Source organism: Crinia signifera, chromosome 1, assembly GCF_055691185.1.
Source record: "Crinia signifera chromosome 1, ASM5569118v1, whole genome shotgun sequence".
NCBI classification, from domain to species: Eukaryota; Metazoa; Chordata; class Amphibia; order Anura; family Myobatrachidae; genus Crinia; species Crinia signifera.
The window spans coordinates 353438893-353461395 of record NC_139217.1 but is presented as its reverse complement, the minus strand read 5'-3'; positions in this window follow the sequence as shown (position 1 = coordinate 353461395).

The following is a 22503-nucleotide window of genomic DNA, read 5'->3' as shown; positions in this document are numbered from 1 at the left end:
TCTGCATAATGAATCGCATGACAGCAGATTGGAGCTTCTGGGGAGAGCTGGCTGTGTCTGTCCTATGCGCAGTGGACGGTTTGACCACATTAGCCATGGCCATAACAACAACTATCTGGGTGGCCTATGCTGGCTATATTGTATTTAAGATAACCTACACGATCAGCAACACAATAATAATGCTGAACATCGCTGTGACGGTCACTAGGAGCAGATACGCTTTTGTATTTGGGATGAACAACTTCACATCCACTCTCCTGAAAGAACTTGTAACTCTCCTAATAACTGGTCTCAATCTGGGGATCTACTATCAGTTTGTCACCTACAACTGCTATTTTAATATACTGACAGTGACTTCCATCAGCATCGCAGTCTGGTCAGTGATTGCCAATAGGCGGAGAAGCAGCAGTCCCCCCACAACACAAGAGTAGGATGTACGTGCTCAATCAGGCACTTTCACAAACTGGTTTCCCTTACAGAGGGCTAGAAACTTTAATGCTTTGATGAAAATAGTGCTCATTCTAGCACCATTGAGATACTGACCAGACTGTGCTAGAAGCACCAGGCAGAAAAGAAGAACTGTATGGGTGCTAAACTGAACACTAAATTAAGATCCTTCATGTGTTATTACTAAATAAACACAAATTGACACAAAAAATGCAAGCATTGCTCACATTTGTTATATAAATACAAATAAGAAATGGGTACTTGTTTCCTAGCACGGCTCCCGTCGGGGTTGATCGCATGCCTTAAGTTAAGGTACTTAAGGCATGCGATGGACGCGATTTTCTGTCAATTACCAGCTTTAATTGGAGGTCTCCTCTACCTACTCCCGACTGTTGGCCTCTCCCTCCGCCCTGAACCGCTCCTTATATGTCAGCCTATGATGTCATAGTAACGGAACGGGCTAACATAAATCTTCAATATAGAAAAAATAAATACTTTAGGTGGGGCAATCGCTAAGGAAAATTGTAAGCCAATTTGGTTAAAGCGTCCATGGGCCATAAGCCTATCTCTTCAATAAAAACAGACATCGGTGACACTACTGTCGATCAGGACCAGATTGCTAGCACCTTCTTGTCCTACTTTGAATCTCTATACCAAGCCCCCTCAGCATATCCCACTAATATATCAAATTTCCTACAACAGGCCCAATTACCCCAGCTCTATTCCAAACAAAGGGCCTTTCTAATGTTGGCCATTACTGAGGGTGAGGTTGAAAATATCATCAAAACAATGCCTCTGCATAAGACCCCGGCCCCGGATGGTCATTCGGCAGCTTATTACAAACTACTCTCCCCCCAGGTAACTCCTTATTTAGTCCAGTTATATAATTCAATTTATACAGGCCAACCCGCCCCTGCCTACTTTAATGAGGCCCGAATAATTGTCATACCCAAACCCAATAAGGACCCTAATTTAGTGTCTTCTTATAGACCCATTTCTCTCCTCAACCAGGATCTAAAGATTTTCACCAAACTTATTGCCTCCTGCCTCTAATCAGTTCTCCCCTCCCTCCTGTCACCTCAACAGACAGGGTTCCTGAGGAACCGGCACTCAGTACATAATGTTAGGTCATTTATTGCGGCCATGTATAAAACCCACCTCACTCAATACAGACAAACAATTGTTCTTAGCTGTGATGCAGACAAGGCCTTCGATAGAGTATCCTGGCAATACTTTACGGCCATGCTTCAGACTCAGAATTTTGGTCCCGAGTTCATTTATTTCTTTCAGACCCCCTCTACATATCTCACTATTATCAACTCAAACTCTGCTTTCTTTCAATTATTCCGGGGTACTCGTCAGGGCTGTCCCTTGTCCCCTCTACTGTTTAATATGGCGTTAGACCCGCTTTTAAGACACTTCTTACTCAATAAGAGTTGGAAAGGTATACAGTTAGCACACACTGAACTTAAGGTGTCGGAATTGCGGGCGACCTGTTGCTTTACATGTCCAACCCAAAACAAGCTATCCCCGCTATGATCCCTATATTGTCAGAATTTGAAAAAGTTGGAGGTTTCAAAATAAACTACTCCAAGTCGGAAATGTTAGCCTTTTTCCCATAGGCAAAATTGGGTTGGGGCAACTCCTTTACTTTTAAATGGGCTCCCAGAGATGGAATTACGTACCTCGGCATTAAAATACCAACGCACCCCTCTCAATTATACACACGGAACTTCGGACCACTATGGTCCAAAACCACAGCTGACTTTACCAAATGGGCCCATTTACCCTTATCCTACATAGGTAGATGTTACTTATACAAAATGATCACTCTTCCCCAATTTTTGTACACACTACAAATGCTACCAATTATCCCTCCTAAAAGAGACATTGCTAGATTTAACAGGGAACTTTCTAAGTTCCTATGGTCAGGAAAGCGCCCGCGGATATCCCTTTTTAAAATGCAGCGGAAAAGGGAGTTAGGGGGCCTCAACCTGCCATGCCTCACAACATATGCTATAGCGGCCAACTACCGCATTGCAACAGACTGGATATCGGGTACCGACACTTATGCTAATTTCTCTGAAGAGCAGTGCTTTGTTCCGGAGATACACTTAGTAGAGTTATTACACAAGACCCCCCGGGCTCTTCCAGAAGCAGTGAAGGGTAACGTTCTCCTTAATACCACTTGCTTGGCATGGCGGTCAGTTAGGTCTGCGATCCATACTTCTAGGTATACGTCCATTTTTCTCCCTTTCTGGGGCAACCCCAGTTTCATACCCAGCCACTATACTGGGTTTAGGTCTTTAGGTCTTGGAATATCGGAGGCCTCAACTATATTGCGAATCTTCTGACAGTTGATTCCCTGACCATCCTAACTCACACAGGTTTAAAAGATAAATATCCTCAACTTCAGATACCACTATTTGTTTATGTACAGGTAAGGAGTTATGCTCAATCTGTGTTATGATCGTTCGGCCCAAACGCTAAGCCTTGTGCGCTCGACAAAATCTTACATGCACGGTTAGATAGCCCCCTCTCGACTTCTCATATATATGACCTATGCCGGAAGTGTATAGCATTAGACCAACCTCCAAGGGGTTTCCTAAAGTGACTTTCCTGAATTGACCATGAAATCAATGTTGACAGCCTATCAGTTTCTAAATACAATCCTAGTATCTACCTCCTATTTGGAGATGCACCAAAAGCTTTTGCACAGATCCTATTTCACTCCAAAACTTAAATTCCTTACTGGAGGTGCCCCTGACACTAACTGCTACAAATGTGGTAGTCCTGTCGCAGACCTGGTACACTGTATGTGGAACTGTACCATTGTACAGACTCTTTGGTCTGAATTTCAGGAATATATTAAACTGAGCCTTTGTATAGATTTCACCATCTCCAAAGCTTGGATATTCTGGGGACAGTATTTCTCCCCAGACCGGAAAAACTTTTCCCCAGGTACTCGTTTATTACTGATCAAACTAGCAGCGACGATCAAAAAACTATCTTGTCAGAATGGATCTCCCCGAATCCCTCCTCAATGTCCTTGGCCTTGCCTAGAATATCTAATCTATTCATGATGGATTGGACAGAAACCTCAATCCAAAAAGAAAAAAATGACTGCAAAATTCTTGGTTGCCATATATCCACACCATATCCCCCCCTCTGAAAGATGCCCTTAGAAGCTGTTTCTCCGATACCACTTGGTACCTTACAGAATCTCTGAGTAGGGATCCTCCCTTCTCAAATTTTGGTTGATAATTGCTATATGAATGCACTGTTGTGTTCTAAGATGCTCTGGGAACATCTCTTAGAAAACACAGACAGCGTCTTTATGCTTAATGGAGAAGTGGAAATTGTAGCAGCTGCGCTAGGACTAGCTGCATTCTGCATAACGACTCGCATGACAGCAGATTGGAGCTTCTGGGGAGAGCTGGCTGTGTCTGTCCTATGCGTAGTGGACGGTTTGACCACATTAGCCATGGCCATAACAACAACTATCTGGGTGGCCTATGTTGGCTATATTGTATTTAAGATAACCTACACGATCAGCAACACAATAATAATGCTGAACATCGCTGTGACGGTCACTAGGAGCAGATACGCTTTTGTATTTGGGATGAACAACTTCACATCCACTCTCCTGAAAAAACTTGTAACTCTCCTAATAATTGGTCTCAATCTGGGGATCTACTATCAGTTTGTCACCTACAACTGCTATTTTAATATACTGACCGTGACTTCCATCAGCATCGCAGTCTGGTCAGTGATTGCCAATAGGCGGAGAAGCAGCAGTCCACAGACAACACGAGAGTAGGATGTACGTGCTCAATCAGGCACTTGCACAAACTGGTTTCCCTTACAGAGGGCTAGAAACTTTAATGCTTTGATGAAAATAGTGCTCATTCTAGCACCATTGAGATACTGACCAGACTGTGCTAGAAGCACCAGGCAGAAAAGAAGAACTGTATGGGTGCTAAACTGAACACTAGATCAAGATCCTTCATGTGTTATTACTAAATAAACACAAATTGACAAAAAAAATGCAAGCATTGCTCACATTTGTTATATAAATACAAATAAGAAATGGGTACTTGTTTCCTAGCACGGCGCCCGTCGGGGTTGATCGCATGCCTTAAGTTAAGGTACTTAAGGCATGCGATGGACGCGATTTTCTGTCAATTACCAGCTTTAATTGGAGGTCTCCTCTACCTACTCCCGACTGTTGGCCTCTCCCTCCGCCCTGAACCGCTCCTTATATGTCAGCCTATGATGTCATAGTAACGGAACGGGCTAACATAAATCTTCAATATAGAAAAAATAAATACTTTAGGTGGGGCAACCGCCCAGGAAAATTGTAAGCCAATTTGGTTAAAGCGTCCATGGGCCATAAGCCTATCTCTTCAATAAAAACAGACATCGGTGACACTACTGTCGATCAGGACCAGATTGCTAGCACCTTCTTGTCCTACTTTGAATCTCTATACCAAGCCCCCTCAGCATATCCCACTAATATATCAAATTTCCTACAACAGGCCCAATTACCCCAGCTCTATTCCAAACAAAGGGACTTTCTAATGTTGGCCATTACTGAGGGTGAGGTTGAAAATATCATCAAAACAATGCCTCTGCATAAGACCCCGGGCCCGGATGGTCTTTCGGCAGCTTATTACAAACTACTCTCCCCCCAGGTAACTCCTTATTTAGTCCAGTTATATAATTTAATTTATACAGGCCAACCCGCCCCTGCCTACTTTAATGAGGCCTTAATAATTGTCATACCCAAACCCAATAAGGACCCTAATTTAGTGTCTTCTTATAGACCCATTTCTCTCCTCAACCAGGATCTAAAGATTTTCACCAAACTTATTGCCTCCTGCCTCTAATCAGTTCTCCCCTCCCTCCTGTCACCTCAACAGACAAGGTTCCTGAGGAACCGGCACTCAGTACATAATGTTAGGTCATTGATTGCGGCCATGTATAAAACCCACCTCACTCAATACAGACAAACAATTGTCCTTAGCTGTGATGCAGACAAGGCCTTCGATAGAGTATCCTGGCAATACTTTACGGCCATGCTTCAGACTCCGAATTTTGGTCCCGAGTTCATTTATTTCTTTCAGACCCCCACTACATATCTCACTATTATCAACTCAAACTCTGCTTTCTTTCAATTATTCCGGGGTACTCGTCAGGGCTGTCCCTTGTCCCCTCTACTGTTTAATATGGCGTTAGACCCGCTTTTAAGACACTTCTTACTCAATAAGAGTTGGAAAGGTATACAGTTAGCACACACTGAACTTAAGGTGTCGGAATTGCGGGCGACCTGTTGCTTTACATGTCCAACCCAAAACAAGCTATCCCCGCTATGATCCCTATATTGTCAGAATTTGAAAAAGTTGGAGGTTTCAAAATAAACTACTCCCAAGTCGGAAACGTTGGCCTTTTTCCCAGAGGCAAAATTGGGTTGGGGCAACTCCTTTACTTTTAAATGGGCTCCCAGAGATGGAATTACGTACCTCGGCATTAAAATACCAACGCACCCCTCTCAATTATACACACGGAACTTCGGACCACTATGGTCCAAAATCACAGCTGACTTCACCAAATGGGCCCATTTACCCTTATCCTACATACGTAGATGTTACTTATACAAAATGATCACTCTTCCCCAATTTTTGTACACACTACAAATGCTAACAATTATCCCTCCTAAAAGAGACATTGCTAGATTTAACAGGGAACTTTCTAAGTTCCTATGGTCAGGAAAGCGCCCGCGGATATCCCTTTTTAAAATGCAGCGGAAAAGGGAGTTAGGGGGCCTCAACCTGCCATGCCTCACAACATATGCTATAGCGGCCAACTACCGCATTGCAACAGACTGAATATCGGGTACCGACACTTATGCTAATTTCTCTGAAGAGCAGTGCTTTGTTCCGGAGATACACTTAGTAGCGTTATTACACAAGACCCCCCAGGCTCTTCCAGAAGCAGTGAAGGGTAACGTTCTCCTTAATACCACTTGCTTGGCATGGCGGTCAGTTAGGTCTGCGATCCATACTTCTAGGTATATGTCCATTTTTCTCCCTTTCTGGGGCAACCCCAGTTTCATACCCAGCCACTACACTGGGTTTAGGTCTTTAGGTCTTGGAATATCGGAGGCCTCAAGTATATTGCGAATCTTCTGACAGTTGATTCCCTGACCATCCTAACTCACACAGGTTTAAAAAATAAATATCCTCAACTTCAGATACCACTATTTGTTTATGTACAGGTAAGGAGTTATGCCCAATCTGTGTTATGATCGTTCGGCCCAAACGCTAAGCCTTGTGCGCTCGACAAAATCTTACATGCACGGTTAGATAGCCCCCTCTCGACTTCTCATATATATGACCTATGCCGGAAGTGTATAGCATTAGACCAACCTCCAAGGAGTTTCCTAAAGTGACGTTCCTGAATTGACCATGAAATCAATGTTGACAGCCTATCAGTTTCTAAATACAATCCTAGTATCTACCTCCTATTTGGAGATGCACCAAAAGCTTTTGCACAGATCCTATTTCACTCCAAAACTTAAATTCCTCACTGGAGGTGCCCCTGACACTAACTGCTACAAATGTGGTAGTCCTGACGCAGACCTGGTACACTGTATGTGGAACTGTACCATCGTACAGACTCTTTGGTCTGAATTTCAGGAATATATTAAACTGAACCTTTGTATAGATTTCACCATCTCCAAAGCTTGGATATTCTGGGGACAGTATTCCTCCCCAGACCGGAAAAACTTTTCCCCAGGTACTCGTTTATTACTGATCAAACTAGCAGCGACGATCAAAAAACTATCTTGTCAGAATGGATCTCCCCGAATCCCTCCTCAATGTCCTTGGCCTTGCCTAGAATATCTAATCTATTCATGATGGATTGGACAGAAACCTCAATCCAAAAAGAAAAAAATGACTGCAAAATTCTTGGTTGCCATATATCCACACCATATCCCCCCCTCTGAAAGATGCCCTTAGAAGCTGTTTCTCCGATACCACTTGGTACCTTACAGAATCTCTGAGTAGGGATCCTCCCTTCTCAAATTTGTGTTGATAATTGCTATATGAATGCACTGTTGTGTTCTAAGATGCTCTGGGAACATCTCTTAGAAAACACAGACCGCGTCTTTATGCTTAATGGAGAAGTGGAAATTGTAGCAGCTGCGCTAGGACTAGCTGCATTCTGCATAATGAATCGCATGACAGCAGATTGGAGCTTCTGGGGAGAGCTGGCTGTGTCTGTCCTATGCGCAGTGGACGGTTTGACCACATTAGCCATGGCCATAACAACAACTATCTGGGTGGCCTATGCTGGCTATATTGTATTTAAGATAACCTACACACCCAGCAACACAATAATAATGCTGAACATCACTTTGACGGTCACTGGGAGCAGATACGCTTTTGTATTTGGGATGAACAACTTCACATCCACTCTCCTGAAAGAACTTGTAACTCTCCTAATAATTGGTCTCAATCTGGGGATCTACTATCAGTTTGTCACCTACAACTGCTATTTTAATATACTGACCGTGACTTCCATCAGCATCGCAGTCTGGTCAGTGATTGCCAATAGGCGGAGAAGCAGCAGTCCCCCCACAACACAAGAGTAGGATGTACGTGCTCAATCAGGCACTTGCACAAACTGGTTTCCCTTACAGAGGGCTAGAAACTGTAATGATTTGATAAAAATAGTGCTCATTCTAGCACCATTGAGATACTGACCAGACTGTGCTAGAAGCACCAGGCAGAAAAGAACAACTGTATGGGTGCTAAACTGAACACTAGATCAAGATCCTTCATGTGTTATTACTAAATAAACACAAATTGACACAAAAAATGCAAGCATTGCTCACATTTGTTATATTAATACAAATAAGAAATGGGTACTTGTTTCCTAGTACGGCGCCCGTCGGGGTTGATCGCATGCCTTAAGTTAAGGTACTTAAGGCATGCGATGGACGCGATTTTCTGTCAATTACCAGCTTTAATTGGAGGTCTCCTCTACCTACTCCCAACTGTTGGCCTCTCCCTCCGCCCTGAACCGCTCCTTATATGTCAGCCTATGATGTCATAGTAACGGAACGGGCTAACATAAATCTTCAATATAGAAAAAATAAATACTTTAGGTGGGGCAACCGCCCAGGAAAATTGTAAGCCAAGCCAATTTGGTTAAAGCGTCCATGGGCCATAAGCCTATCTCTTTAATAAAAACAGACATCGGTGACACTACTGTCGATCAGGACCAGATTGCTAGCACTTTCTTGTCCTACTTTGAATCTCTATACCAAGTCCCCTCAGCATATCCCACTAATATATCAAATTTCCTACAACAGGCCCAATTACCCCAGCTCTATTCCAAACAAAGGGACTTTCTAATGTTGGCCATTACTGAGGGTGAGGTTGAAAATATCATCAAAACAATGCCTCTGCATAAGACCCCGGGCCCGGATGGTCTTTCGGCAGCTTATTACAAACTACTCTCCCCCCAGCAGGTAACTCCTTATTTAGTCCAGTTATATAATTCAATTTATACAGGCCAACCCACCCCTGCCTACTTTAATGAGGCCTTAATAATTGTCATACCCAAACCCAATAAGGACCCTAATTTAGTGTCTTCTTATAGACCAGGGGTCTTCAACCCATGGCCCGCGGGCCACGAGTGGCCCGCGGAGCTGATCTCAGTGGCCCCCTGTCCGCCAGCCTGCCATGCACAGGATTTTTTTTTTTTAAGTAAAAGAAAACTCTGCCGAGGGAGGCAGCGTAACGGAGTCCCCCCGGGTGCCGCCTACCCGATTTCCATTGGCTGCAGGCAGGGCAGAGGAGTGGATCCTGCGCGGCTGAGGGAGGAGGAGGCACGTCTGGTCACGAGCTGGGGAGTTGGGACCCGGCGAAGCTGCGGGAGGAGGAGACGCAGCAGGCGGGAGCAGGGGACCCGGTGCTGGAACTGCAGGAGGAGGAGGCACAGCTGGCGGAGGGGACCCGGCGAAACTGCAGGAGGAGGCATGGATGGTGGAAGCAGGTGACCCGGCAAAGCTGCAGGATGAGGAGGTACAGCTGGCGGGAGCAGGGGACCTGGCAATGCTGCAGGCATTACTGGGGGCATTGTGTGTGGGGCATTACTGGGGGCATTGTATGTGAGGGGCACTGCTGGGGCATTGTGTGTGAGGGGCACTTCTGGGGCATTGTGTGTGAGGGGCACTTCTGGGGCATTGTGTGTGAGGGGCACTGCTGGGGCATTGTGTGTGAGGGGCACTGCTGGGGCATTGTGTGTGAGGGGCACTGCTGGGGCATTGTGTGTGAGGGGCATTGCTGGGGCATTAGGTGAGGGGCACTGCTGGGGCATCATATGTATAAGCAGGAGTACTGCTGGCATTATGGTCTGTGGCATAATGGGCATCAGTGTGGGGCATAATGTGCAATGGGCATAATTTTTGTGTGGATTAATGTGTAATGGGCATCACGGTGTGCGGCATAATGTGTAATGTGTATTATGGATAAACAGTGTAACAGTGTATATTGATTTAAGTGGGATGCAGTTAAAATCCTGGCGGTCGGGATCCCGGCGTTCAGAATCCCGACGCCGGAATCCCGACCGCCGAAATACCGACACATTCTCCCTCCTGGGGTGTCCACGACACCCCTGGAGGGAGAATAAATTAGCGTGCCGAGCGTAGCGAGGCACCGGGCCCGCTGCGTGCCGAGCGCAGCGAGCCCGCAAGGGGGGGCGATCCATGTCCACCCCTTGTCGGCATTTCGGCTGTCGGGATTCCGGCGTCGGGATTCTGAACGCCGGGATCCCGACCGCCGGGATTCAATACTGAATCCGATTTAAGTAGCCTTTCATTGTTTGGGTTCGATCTGTGAGGTGTACTAGGTCACTGTGTGGGCCTTCATGTTTATATGTCACTGTGCAGCCTTCAGTCAACTTAAGCGTGTGAGGACAACGACCATTCCTTCGGTAACCAATGTCTGGTCATGCAGGTTGCAAAAGAGGTGTCAGGTAATTGTTTTCCTGCTAGTTCACACTCGTTATAATTAGGCCACACCCCTTTTTTGGTGCAATTTATTAAATATCAAATTATATATGGGGGGCGGGGGGGCACAAATTTTACTGTTTGCACTGGAACCCAAATTGGCTGCTGATAACTATTTGGGTATGTGTGTGTGTGTGTGTGTGTGTGTGTGTGGGTGGGGGGTTATGTGCTGAGTATGGGCGGCTGTGCCAACTATCTATGAAGGAATGTGCTGACGTTATAGGGGAGCTGTGATTCCATGAGGCTCTCCGAAATACCGCAGTAGAGTATAGTGGCCCTCGGGCTTCAGTGGATTTTTTTAGGTGGCCCACGCTGTCTAAAAGGTTGAAGACCCCTGTTATAGACCCATTTCTTTCCTCAACCAGGATCTAAAGATTTTCACCAAACTTATTGCCTCCTGCCTCTAATCAGTTCTCCCCTCCCTCCTGTCACCTCAACAGACAAGGTTCCTGAGGAACCGGCACTCAGTACATAATGTTAGGTCATTGATTGCGGCCATGTATAAAACCCACCTCACTCAATACAGACAAACAATTGTCCTTAGCTGTGATGCAGACAAGGCCTTCGATAGAGTATCCTGGCAATACTTTACGGCCATGCTTCAGACTCAGAATTTTGGTCCCGAGTTCATTTATTTCTTTCAGACCCCCTCTACATATCTCACTATTATCAACTCAAACTCTGCTTTCTTTCAATTATTCCGGGGTACTCGTCAGGGCTGTCCCTTGTCCCCTCTACTGTTTAATATGGCGTTAGACCCGCTTTTAAGACACTTCTTACTCAATAAGAGTTGGAAAGGTATACAGTTAGCACACACTGAACTTAAGGTGTCGGAATTGCGGGCGACCTGTTGCTTTACATGTCCAACCCAAAACAAGCTATCCCCGCTATGATCCCTATATTGTCAGAATTTGAAAAAGTTGGAGGTTTCAAAATAAACTACTCCAAGTCGGAAACGTTGGCCTTTTTCCCAGAGGCAAAATTGGGTTGGGGCAACTCCTTTACTTTTAAATGGGCTCCCAGAGATGGAATTACGTACCTCGGCATTAAAATACCAACGCACCCCTCTCAATTATACACACGGAACTTCGGACCACTATGGTCCAAAACCACAGCTGACTTCACCAAATGGGCTCATTTACCCTTATCCTACATAGGTAGATGTTACTTATACAAAATGATCACTCTTCCCCAATTTTTGTACACACAACAAATGCTACCAATTATCCCTCCTAAAAGAGACATTGCTAGATTTAACAGGGAACTTTCTAAGTTCCTATGGTCAGGAAAGCGCCCGCGGATATCCCTTTTTAAAATGCAGTGGAAAAGGGAGTTAGGGGGCCTCAACCTGCCATGCCTCACAACATATGCTATAGCGGCCAACTACCGCATTGCAACAGACTGGATATCGGGTACCGACACGTATGCTAATTTCTCTGAAGAGCAGTGCTTTGTTCCGGAGATACACTTAGTAGCGTTATTACACAAGACCCCCCGGGCTCTTCCAGAAGCAGTGAAGGGTAACGTTCTCCTTAATACCACTTGCTTGGCATGGCGGTCAGTTAGGTCTGCGATCCATACTTCTAGGTATACGTCCATTTTTCTCCCTTTTTGGGGCAACCCCAGTTTCATACCCAGCCACTACACTGGGTTTAGGTCTTTAGGTCTTGGAATATCGGAGGCCTCAAGTATATTGCGAATCTTCTGACAGTTGATTCCCTGACCATCCTAACTCACACAGGTTTAAAAAATAAATATCCTCAACTTCAGATACCACTATTTGTTTATGTACAGGTAAGGAGTTATGCCCAATCTGTGTTATGATCGTTCGGCCCAAACGCTAAGCCTTGTGCGCTCGACAAAATCTTACATGCACGGTTAGATAGCCCCCTCTCGACTTCTCATATATATGACCTATGCCGGAAGTGTATAGCATTAGACCAACCTCCAAGGGGTTTCCTAAAGTGACTTTCCTGAATTGACCATGAAATCAATGTTGACAGCCTATCGGTTTCTAAATACAATCCTAGTATCTACCTCCTATTTGGAGATGCACCAAAAGCTTTTGCACAGATCCTATTTCACTCCAAAACTTAAATTCCTCACTGGAGGTGCCCCTGACACTAACTGCTACAAATGTGGTAGTCCTGACGCAGACCTGGTACACTGTATGTGGAACTGTACCATCGTACAGACTCTTTGGTCTGAATTTCAGGAATATATTAAACTGAACCTTTGTATAGATTTCACCATCTCCAAAGCTTGGATATTCTGGGGACAGTATTCCTCACCAGACCGGAAAAACTTTTCCCCAGGTACTCGTTTATTACTGATCAAACTAGCAGCGACGATCAAAAAACTATCTTGTCAGAATGGATCTCCCCGAATCCCTCCTCAATGTCCTTGGCCTTGCCTAGAATATCTAATCTATTCATGATGGATTGGACAGAAACCTCAATCCAAAAAGAAAAAAATGACTGCAAAATTCTTGGTTGCCATATATCCACACCATATCCCCCCCTCTGAAAGATGCCCTTAGAAGCTGTTTCTCCGATACCACTTGGTACCTTACAGAATCTCTGAGTAGGGATCCTCCCTTCTCAAATTTTTGTTGATAATTGCTATATGAATGCACTGTTGTGTTCTAAGATGCTCTGGGAACATCTCTTAGAAAACACAGACAGCGTCTTTATGCTTAATGGAGAAGTGGAAACTGTAGCAGCTGCGCTAGGACTAGCTGCATTCTGCATAATGAATCGCATGACAGCAGATTGGAGCTTCTGGGGAGAGCTGGCTGTGTCTGTCCTATGCGCAGTGGACGGTTTGGCCACATTAGCCATGGCCATAACAACAACTATCTGGGTGGCCTATGTTGGCTATATTGTATTTAAGGTAACCTACACGATCAGCAACACAATAATAATGCTGAACATCGCTGTGACGGTCACTAGGAGCAGATACGCTTTTGTATTTGGGATGAACAACTTCACATCCACTCTCCTGAAAGAACTTGTAACTCTCCTAATAATTGGTCTCAATCTGGGGATCTACTATCAGTTTGTCACCTACAACTGCTATTTTATTATACTGACAGTGACTTCCATCAGCATCGCAGTCTGGTCAGTGATTGCCAATAGGCGGAGAAGCAGCAGTCCCCCCACAACACAAGAGTAGGATGTACGTGCTCAATCAGGCACTTGCACAAACTGGTTTCCCTTACAGAGGGCTAGAAACTTTAATGCTTTGATGAAAATAGTGCTCATTCTAGCACCATTGAGATACTGACCAGACTGTGCTAGAAGCACCTGGCAGAAAAGAAGAACTGTATGGGTGCTAAACTGAACACTAGATCAAGATCCTTCATGTGTTATTACTAAATAAACACAAATTGACACAAAAAATGCAAGCATTGCTCAAGTTTGTTATATAAATTCAAATAAGAAATGGGTACTTGTTTCCTAGCGCGGCGCCCGTCGGGGTTGATCGCATGCCTTAAGTTAAGGTACTTAAGGCATGCGATGGACGCGATTTTCTGTCAATTACCAGCTTTAATTGGAGGTCTCCTCTACCTACTCCCGACTGTTGGCCTCTCCCTCCGCCCTGAACCGCTCCTTATATGTCAGCCTATGATGTCATAGTAACGGAACGGGCTAACATAAATCTTCAATATAGAAAAAATAAATACTTTAGGTGGGGCAACCGCCCAGGAAAATTGTAAGCCAATTTGGTTAAAGCGTCCATGGGCCATAAGCCTATCTCTTCAATAAAAACAGACATCGGTGACACTACTGTCGATCAGGACCAGATTGCTAGCACCTTCTTGTCCTACTTTGAATCTCTATACCAAGCCCCCTCAGCATATCCCACTAATATATCAAATTTCCTACAACAGGCCCAATTACCCCAGCTCTATTCCAAACAAAGGGACTTTCTAATGTTGGCCATTACTGAGGGTGAGGTTGAAAATATCATCAAAACAATGCCTCTGCATAAGACCCCGGGCCCGGATGGTCTTTCGGCAGCTTATTACAAACTACTCTCCCCCCAGATAACTCCTAATTTAGTCCAGTTATATAATTCAATTTATACAGGCCAACCCGCCCCTGCCTACTTTAATGAGGCCCGAATAATTGTCATACCCAAACCCAATAAGGACCCTAATTTAGTGTCTTCTTATAGACCCATTTCTCTCCTCAACCAGGATCTAAAGATTTTCACCAAACTTATTGCCTCCTGCCTCTAATCAGTTCTCCCCTCCCTCCTGTCACCTAAACAGACAGGGTTCCTGAGGAACCGGCACTCAGTACATAATGTTAGGTCATTGATTGCGGCCATGTATAAAACCCACCTCACTCAATACAGACAAACAATTGTTCTTAGCTGTGATGCAGACAAGGCCTTCGATAGAGTATCCTGGCAATACTTTACGGCCATGCTTCAGACTCAGAATTTTGGTCCCGAGTTCATTTATTTCTTTCAGACCCCCTCTACATATCTCACTATTATCAACTCAAACTCTGCTTTCTTTCAATTATTCCGGGGTACTCGTCAGGGCTGTACCTTGTCCCCTCTACTGTTTAATATGGCGTTTGACCCGCTTTTAAGACACTTCTTACTCAATAAGAGTTGGAAAGGTATACAGTTAGCACACACTGAACTTAAGGTGTCGGAATTGCGGGCGACCTGTTGCTTTACATGTCCAACCCAAAACAAGCTATCCCCGCTATGATCCCTATATTGTCAGAATTTGAAAAAGTTGGAGGTTTCAAAATAAACTACTCCAAGTCAGAAACGTTGGCCTTTTTCCCAGAGGCAAAATTGGGTTGGGGCAACTCCTTTACTTTTAAATGGGCTCCCAGAGATGGAATTACGTACCTCGGCATTAAAATACCAACGCACCCCTCTCAATTATACACACGGAACTTCGGACCACTATGGTCCAAAACCACAGCTGACTTCACCAAATGGGCCCATTTACCCTTATCCTACATAGGTAGATGTTACTTATACAAAATGATCACTCTTCCCCAATTTTTGTACACACTACAAATGCTACCAATTATCCCTCCTAAAAGAGACATTGCTAGATTTAACAGGGAACTTTCTAAGTTCCTATGGTCAGGAAAGCGCCCGCGGATATCCCTTTTTAAAATGCAGCGGAAAAGGGAGTTAGGGGGCCTCAACCTGCCATGCCTCACAACATATGCTATAGCGGCCAACTACCGCATTGCAACAGACTGGATATCGGGTACCGACACTTATGCTAATTTCTCTGAAGAGCAGTGCTTTGTTCCGGAGATACACTTAGTAGCGTTATTACACAAGACCCCCCGGGCTCTTCCAGAAGCAGTGAAGGGTAACGTTCTCCTTAATACCACTTGCTTGGCATGGCGGTCAGTTAGGTCTGCGATCCATAATTCTAGGTATACGTCCATTTTTCTCCCTTTCTGGGGCAACCCCAGTTTCATACCCAGCCACTATACTGGGTTTAGGTCTTTAGGTCTTGGAATATCGGAGGCCTCAAGTATATTGCAAATCTTCTGACAGTTAATTCCCTGACCATCCTAACTTACACAGGTTTAAAAGATAAATATCCTCAACTTCAGATACCACTATTTGTTTATGTACAGGTAAGGAGTTATGCCCAATCTGTGTTATGATCGTTCGGCCCAAACGCTAAGCCTTGTGCGCTCGACAAAATCTTACATGCACGGTTAGATAGCCCCCTCTCGACTTCTCATATATATGACCTATGCCGGAAGTGTATAGCATTAGACCAACCTCCAAGGGGTTTCCTAAAGTGACTTTCCTGAATTGATCATGAAATCAATGTTGACAGCCTATCGGTTTCTAAATACAATCCTAGTATCTACCTCCTATTTGGAGATGCACCAAAAGCTTTTGCACAGATCCTATTTCACTCCAAAACTTAAATTCCTCACTGGAGGTGCCCCTGACACTAACTGCTACAAATGTGGTAGTCCTGACGCAGACCTGGTACACTGTATGTGGAACTGTACCATCGTACAGACTCTTTGGTCTGAATTTCAGGAATATATTAAACTGAACCTTTGTATAGATTTCACCATCTCCAAAGCTTGGATATTCTGGGGACAGTATTCCTCCCCAGACCGGAAAAACTTTTCCCCAGGTACTCGTTTATTACTGATCAAACTAGCAGCGACGATCAAAAAACTATCTTGTCAGAATGGATCTCCCCGAATCCCTCCTCAATGTCCTTGGCCTTGCCTAGAATATCTAATCTATTCATGATGGATTGGACAGAAACCTCAATCCAAAAAGAAAAAAATGACTGCAAAATTCTTGGTTGCCATATATCCACACCATATCCCCCCCTCTGAAAGATGCCCTTAGAAGCTGTTTCTCCGATACCACTTGGTACCTTACAGAATCTCTGAGTAGGGATCCTCCCTTCTCAAATTTTTGTTGATAATTGCTATATGAATGCACTGTTGTGTTCTAAGATGCTCTGGGAACATCTCTTAGAAAACACAGACAGCGTCTTTATGCTTAATGGAGAAGTGGAAACTGTAGCAGCTGCGCTAGGACTAGCTGCATTCTGCATAATGAATCGCATGACAGCAGATTGGAGCTTCTGGGGAGAGCTGGCTGTGTCTGTCCTATGCGCAGTGGACGGTTTGACCACATTAGCCATGGCCATGACAACATCCATCTGGGTGGCCTATGCTGGCTATATTGTATTTAAGATAACCTACACAGGGAGGGGACCTGAGAGACTTCCGGGGGCGTGGACCTGACAGAAGGTCACGATTTTAGGCTCTCCCTAACCCAGGCTCCGTGTAGGGATCTACCGGGGGAAAGCCGTGGAAAGTGCCCCAAAACAGAACCAGGAGGCAGGGGGATAAGTGTCGGGCAAGAACTCAGCCACCCGCAAAACTCACCTTGGAAGTCCGGGCATCGAGATAGGTGCCGGGCTAGAACAGCAGCAAGACGCTGGATAGAACGGGCGCCATCTTGGAGGAGGCGAAGTGACCAGACCCCGTTGCGGACTGCTGACGCGCCGAGACGCCCCGTGTGAGCATCGGGGGAAGGAGACACCGGAGAGCCGGTGGTAGCAGCGAAAGCAGCAGCGACAACAGCGGCAACACCGGCCCCAACCCAAACAGCAAGTAGAACAGCTGGTTAAGGGAAGGGAAAGAGCACGGAGATACACCGCGCGGCCAGCGCGGAGAGAGAGGTCCCCACAGGGACGGCAGCAGGGGCACCGGAGCACCGGGACAAAAATAAACAGTAATAAAGCTGTTTCATCCGATACCCTACTGAGCTCTATGTGCAGGGTCTGACTGGACTGACGGTGTGCTGAATGAAGCACTGCATGCCCCAAGCTCCCGATGACAGAGGAAAGCGTGCTACAAACTAAGAAGTAACACACACGTTGCCCGACAAGCTGTGGACCCATTAAAGTACAATACAGCTGAAGTGCAGTCCTTTGGCTGCCGGACATCAGCTGCGCCCAGTGACTATTGGCCCCATTAGGAGGAAAAAGAAATAAAAACAAGCGACTGCCCAGGGGAATATCAGCTAAAAAAACACGCTGTATGCCGATGTGACCAAGACATTCCTGATCATAGGTGAGCCGCACTGGTGTGTCAATAAAGGAAGAGAACGCCAGGGCTAATAGCCACATAACCTGAACCCCTAAACCTAAAAGGAATAATCCATACAAGCTGTGCGTGGAGAAAAGGAAAAAAGACACGGTGAACCTGGACAACTTGTGGGCAAAGTGACTCTAACAACATCTGTGATAAACAGGCCCCAAGGTGACAGAAACGTACAGCAAATGGTGAGTGCTTTTCCTTAAAGTATTAAGAACATTGTGGGGGACATAAACAAAGGAAGCTTAACCAGCGAAAGGGTAAAGGGCAGAAGATACATAAAATATAAGGGCTCAGGATTTGGAACGGGGAAAGAGACTTGAGCACAGACAGTACCCCATAATAAAGTTAATGATATAGGGTGGTGACAGAGTGCGGGCACAAGAAACAGAAATAAAATGGAAAAATATGTGGCTAAAGCAGCCAAAGCTGCCAAAAGTACACAAGCCGCTAAAAACGCACAAACACAAAAAGATAAAGGGAAAAAGTCGAATCCCAGTTCACCCAGTAGTATAAGTATAACAGAATCACTGGATGAGACTTTATACATGCCACAAACCGCAACACAGAGAGCTAAAGAAATTTTAGACATCCTGTCACCTCTCTTGGATGCGAAGCTGACACCAATCTCCGAAGCAATTAACAGGATGGTGGAACAAGTAGCCCAACAATCCGCGAGATTAATGGAAGCGGAAGATAGGATCTCATCTTTGGAAGATGATCTTAGAGGCGTAGCCACACAAGTACAAGAACAGGGGAAAACAATTATAACATTAACTGACAAAATAGAAGAACTCGAAAACAGAAGTAGGAGGAGCAACCTAAGGTTGATAGGCCTACCCGAGAGCGTGAAGAACAAAGATCTAATGGCTACAGTCTCAAAATGGCTACCGGGAAAAATCGGGATACCAGAACAAGAACCCATAATTGTGGAACGGGTGCACCGGATTGGTCCTGAACGCCAAAATGCACAACAAAACCCCAGACCAGTGATTTTTAAGTTGCTCAATTACATGGACAAAATCAAAATAATGAATGCATATCACAAAACCCATGAAATAAAATATGAAGAGTCACGCATAATGCTGTTCCAAGATTTCTCCTTTCAAGTATCTAATAAAAGAAGAGAATACTCAGAGATATGCAAGGAACTGTATACAAAGAACATACGCTTTTCATTATTATACCCGGCTAAACTAAGGGTGAACTTCGAAGGGAAAAACACAAATATTTAACAACCCAGAAGACGCAAGAAAATTTATAAATATACTGGAAGCCGGGAACAAAACCTGAGAAAGAATATAAAAAGACTGAGTACCAAAACTGAAAAGTTAGCTAACTAAAGAATGAACTCTGAGATGGAAATACAGTAATAAAGGGGAGGGAGGGAGGGGTGGGGGGAAGGGAAAGGGGATAGAAAGACAGAAGAATAGAATATACTTGTTTAGGATAGACAGTACAGCTCAATGTATATTACAGGCAAAAGAGAGTCAAATGGACCCTCTCTTGCAGGCTGGGGCAAGAGAGGTACAGAGTAAAAATATGTTTGTTAAACACGTTAAAATGACAAAGAAAGAACATTAGTAGTAAAACACAAGAGAATATAGTTAAAAGGAATCTAACATTTATCTCGTGGAATGTAGAGGGTTTGAATACCCCCGTTAAAAGGAAGAAAGTGTCGATGCACCTGAAAAAATATAGACCTGATGTAATCTTCATACAAGAGACACACTGGAAAGCAGGGGAAGCAAATGTTTTTAGGGATACATGGATAGAAGAGACCAGACATGCATCTTATAAAACAAAAACCAGGGGTGTGTTGATAGCGTTTAGAAAGAACCTTAATTACACCGTAGTATCAGAGTGGGCAGATGTAGAGGGAAGATTTCTTTTTATTAAGGTAAACATCGAAAATACATTATATACGCTGGTATGCATATACGCTCCCCCAGGAGAAAATGTACAATTCTTTGCGGATCTGTATACTAAGATACAAGGATGGAAGGAGGGTACATTAATCCTGGGGGGGACTTCAATGCAATTCTAGATGCCCAAGTAGATGTGAAACAAGATTTAAACAAAAATAGGGGAAAAAGGAAAATACCCCCAACATTAATTATGCTGATGGAAAACTTACAGTTGGTGGATCCATGGAGAATAGAGAATCCAGATGAAAAAAAGTTTACTTTTTACTCCCACCCACATCATTCTTTTTCAAGATTAGATTTTTGGTTAGTGGAAGATAAAATATTGCATAAAGTAGATAAGATAGAAATACAGGACATAGCCATATCAGATCATGCCCCGATTGTGATGAAGATACAATTGGACCAGAAAATAACGCAATCCTTTAACTGGAGATTTCCAGAGCATCTAATTAATTCGATAGAATTTAAGGAATACCTGGTCTAGATGCATCAAAATTACATGAAGGACAACAAGGTACATGAAGGGGATATTAATTTACTGTGGCAAGCGTCGAAACCTGTTATGAGAGGGTATATTATGGCCTATACAGCTTCCCAAAGGAAGAAACACCAAACGCGGCTATTAAAAGCAGCTACTGAAATATCAATAGCATATGCGAGATTACTAGCAGACCCGTCAGAAGTAAATAGAATAAGATACAAGGAAGCAAAAATGGCACATGATAATATTATGACAGAAAAAGCTAATTGGTATGTGCAACATAAGAAGAACAGATACTTCAGATGGGGGAATAGGTCAGGAAAAATGTTAGCAAATTTAACAAAGACAGCTAAAGGATATAAAGTAATCGCAACATTAAAAACAGAAAAAGATGAAATAATTAAAGACCAAACAAAGATAGCCGAAGCATTTGTGCCTACTTTGGGAACCTGTATAAGGCACCGAAAAATGATCCACTAGCAAATATAAAATTTTTAGAACAGGCACAAGTATCACACTTAACTAGAGAAGATAGAGAATTGTTCATGTCACCAATAACAGAAAAAGAGATAGAACAGATAATCACTAAAATACCACTGCACAAGACCCCTGGGCCAGATGGCCTATCAGCAGCATATTATAAATTATTAAAAACACAAATTGTACCACAACTAGCGAAAGTATATAACGCGATAAGAGTAGGTCACGAAGCACCAACACAATTTAATGAAGCACGTATAATATTAATTCCAAAACCTAATAAAGATCCCACTTTAATCACAACGTATAGACCCATTTCACTCCTCAACCAGGATTTCAAATTATTCACAAAAATAATAGCAGTACGCTTTCAACAAATACTTCCAGCTTTATTAATGCCCCAACAAACAGGATTCCTTAAAAATAAATACTCAACATATAATGTAAGATCTATAATAGCGGCAATATATAAAACCCACCAAACAAGGGAAAAAGACACAATTATTTTAAGTTGCGACGCTGATAAAGCGTTCGATAGAATATCATGGCAATATTTCGAAGCAGTCTTTCAAAAACAACAATTTGGCACAGAATTCATTCATATATTTCAAACGTTATATCATGAGGCATCAGCATTTATTACAGTAAATAACTTTAATACAAATACATTCAAATTAACAAGAGGAACACGGCAAGGATGCTCACTCTCCCCCCTAATATTCAATCTAGCAATAGACCCCCTGCTAAGACATATTATATTAGACAAAGAGTGGAAAGGTATACAATTTGCGGAGAAAGAACTTAAAATATCCGCTTTCGCGGACGATATATTGCTATATATGACCAACCCCAAACAAGCAATACCAAACTTATTGAAATTATTAATAGAGTTTGAAAAAGTGGGGGGTTTTAAGATAAACTATCTGAAATCTGAAGCCCTATGCCCCTTTGCAGAAGCAAAAAGAGGATGGCATAATAAATTCCCCTTCAAATGGGCACCACCACAAGGAATAACATACCTTGGGGTTAAGATTCCTTCGGACCCTGACAAATTGTATACCTTGAACTATGACGCATTATGGGAAAGAACCAAAGGAGAGTTTGCGAGGTGGAAACATCTACCTCTATCATATATCATATATCGGGAGAATACACCTATATAAATTGATTACATTCCTCAGGTTCCTATATATTTTACAAATGCTACCCATTATACCTAATAAAAAAGACATTGTTAAACATAATAGAGAGATTACAAAATTCATATGGCTGGGGAAACGATCTAGGATCGCGCTAATGAAATTACAGCAAAAGAAGGATTTGGGAGGGTTAAACCTTCCATGCTTAAAGACATATGCCATAGCGGCAAACTATAGAATGGCCACAGATTGGATCTTGGGCGAGAACAAATACACAGATCATAGAGTGGAACAGAGTTTTATCCCCAAT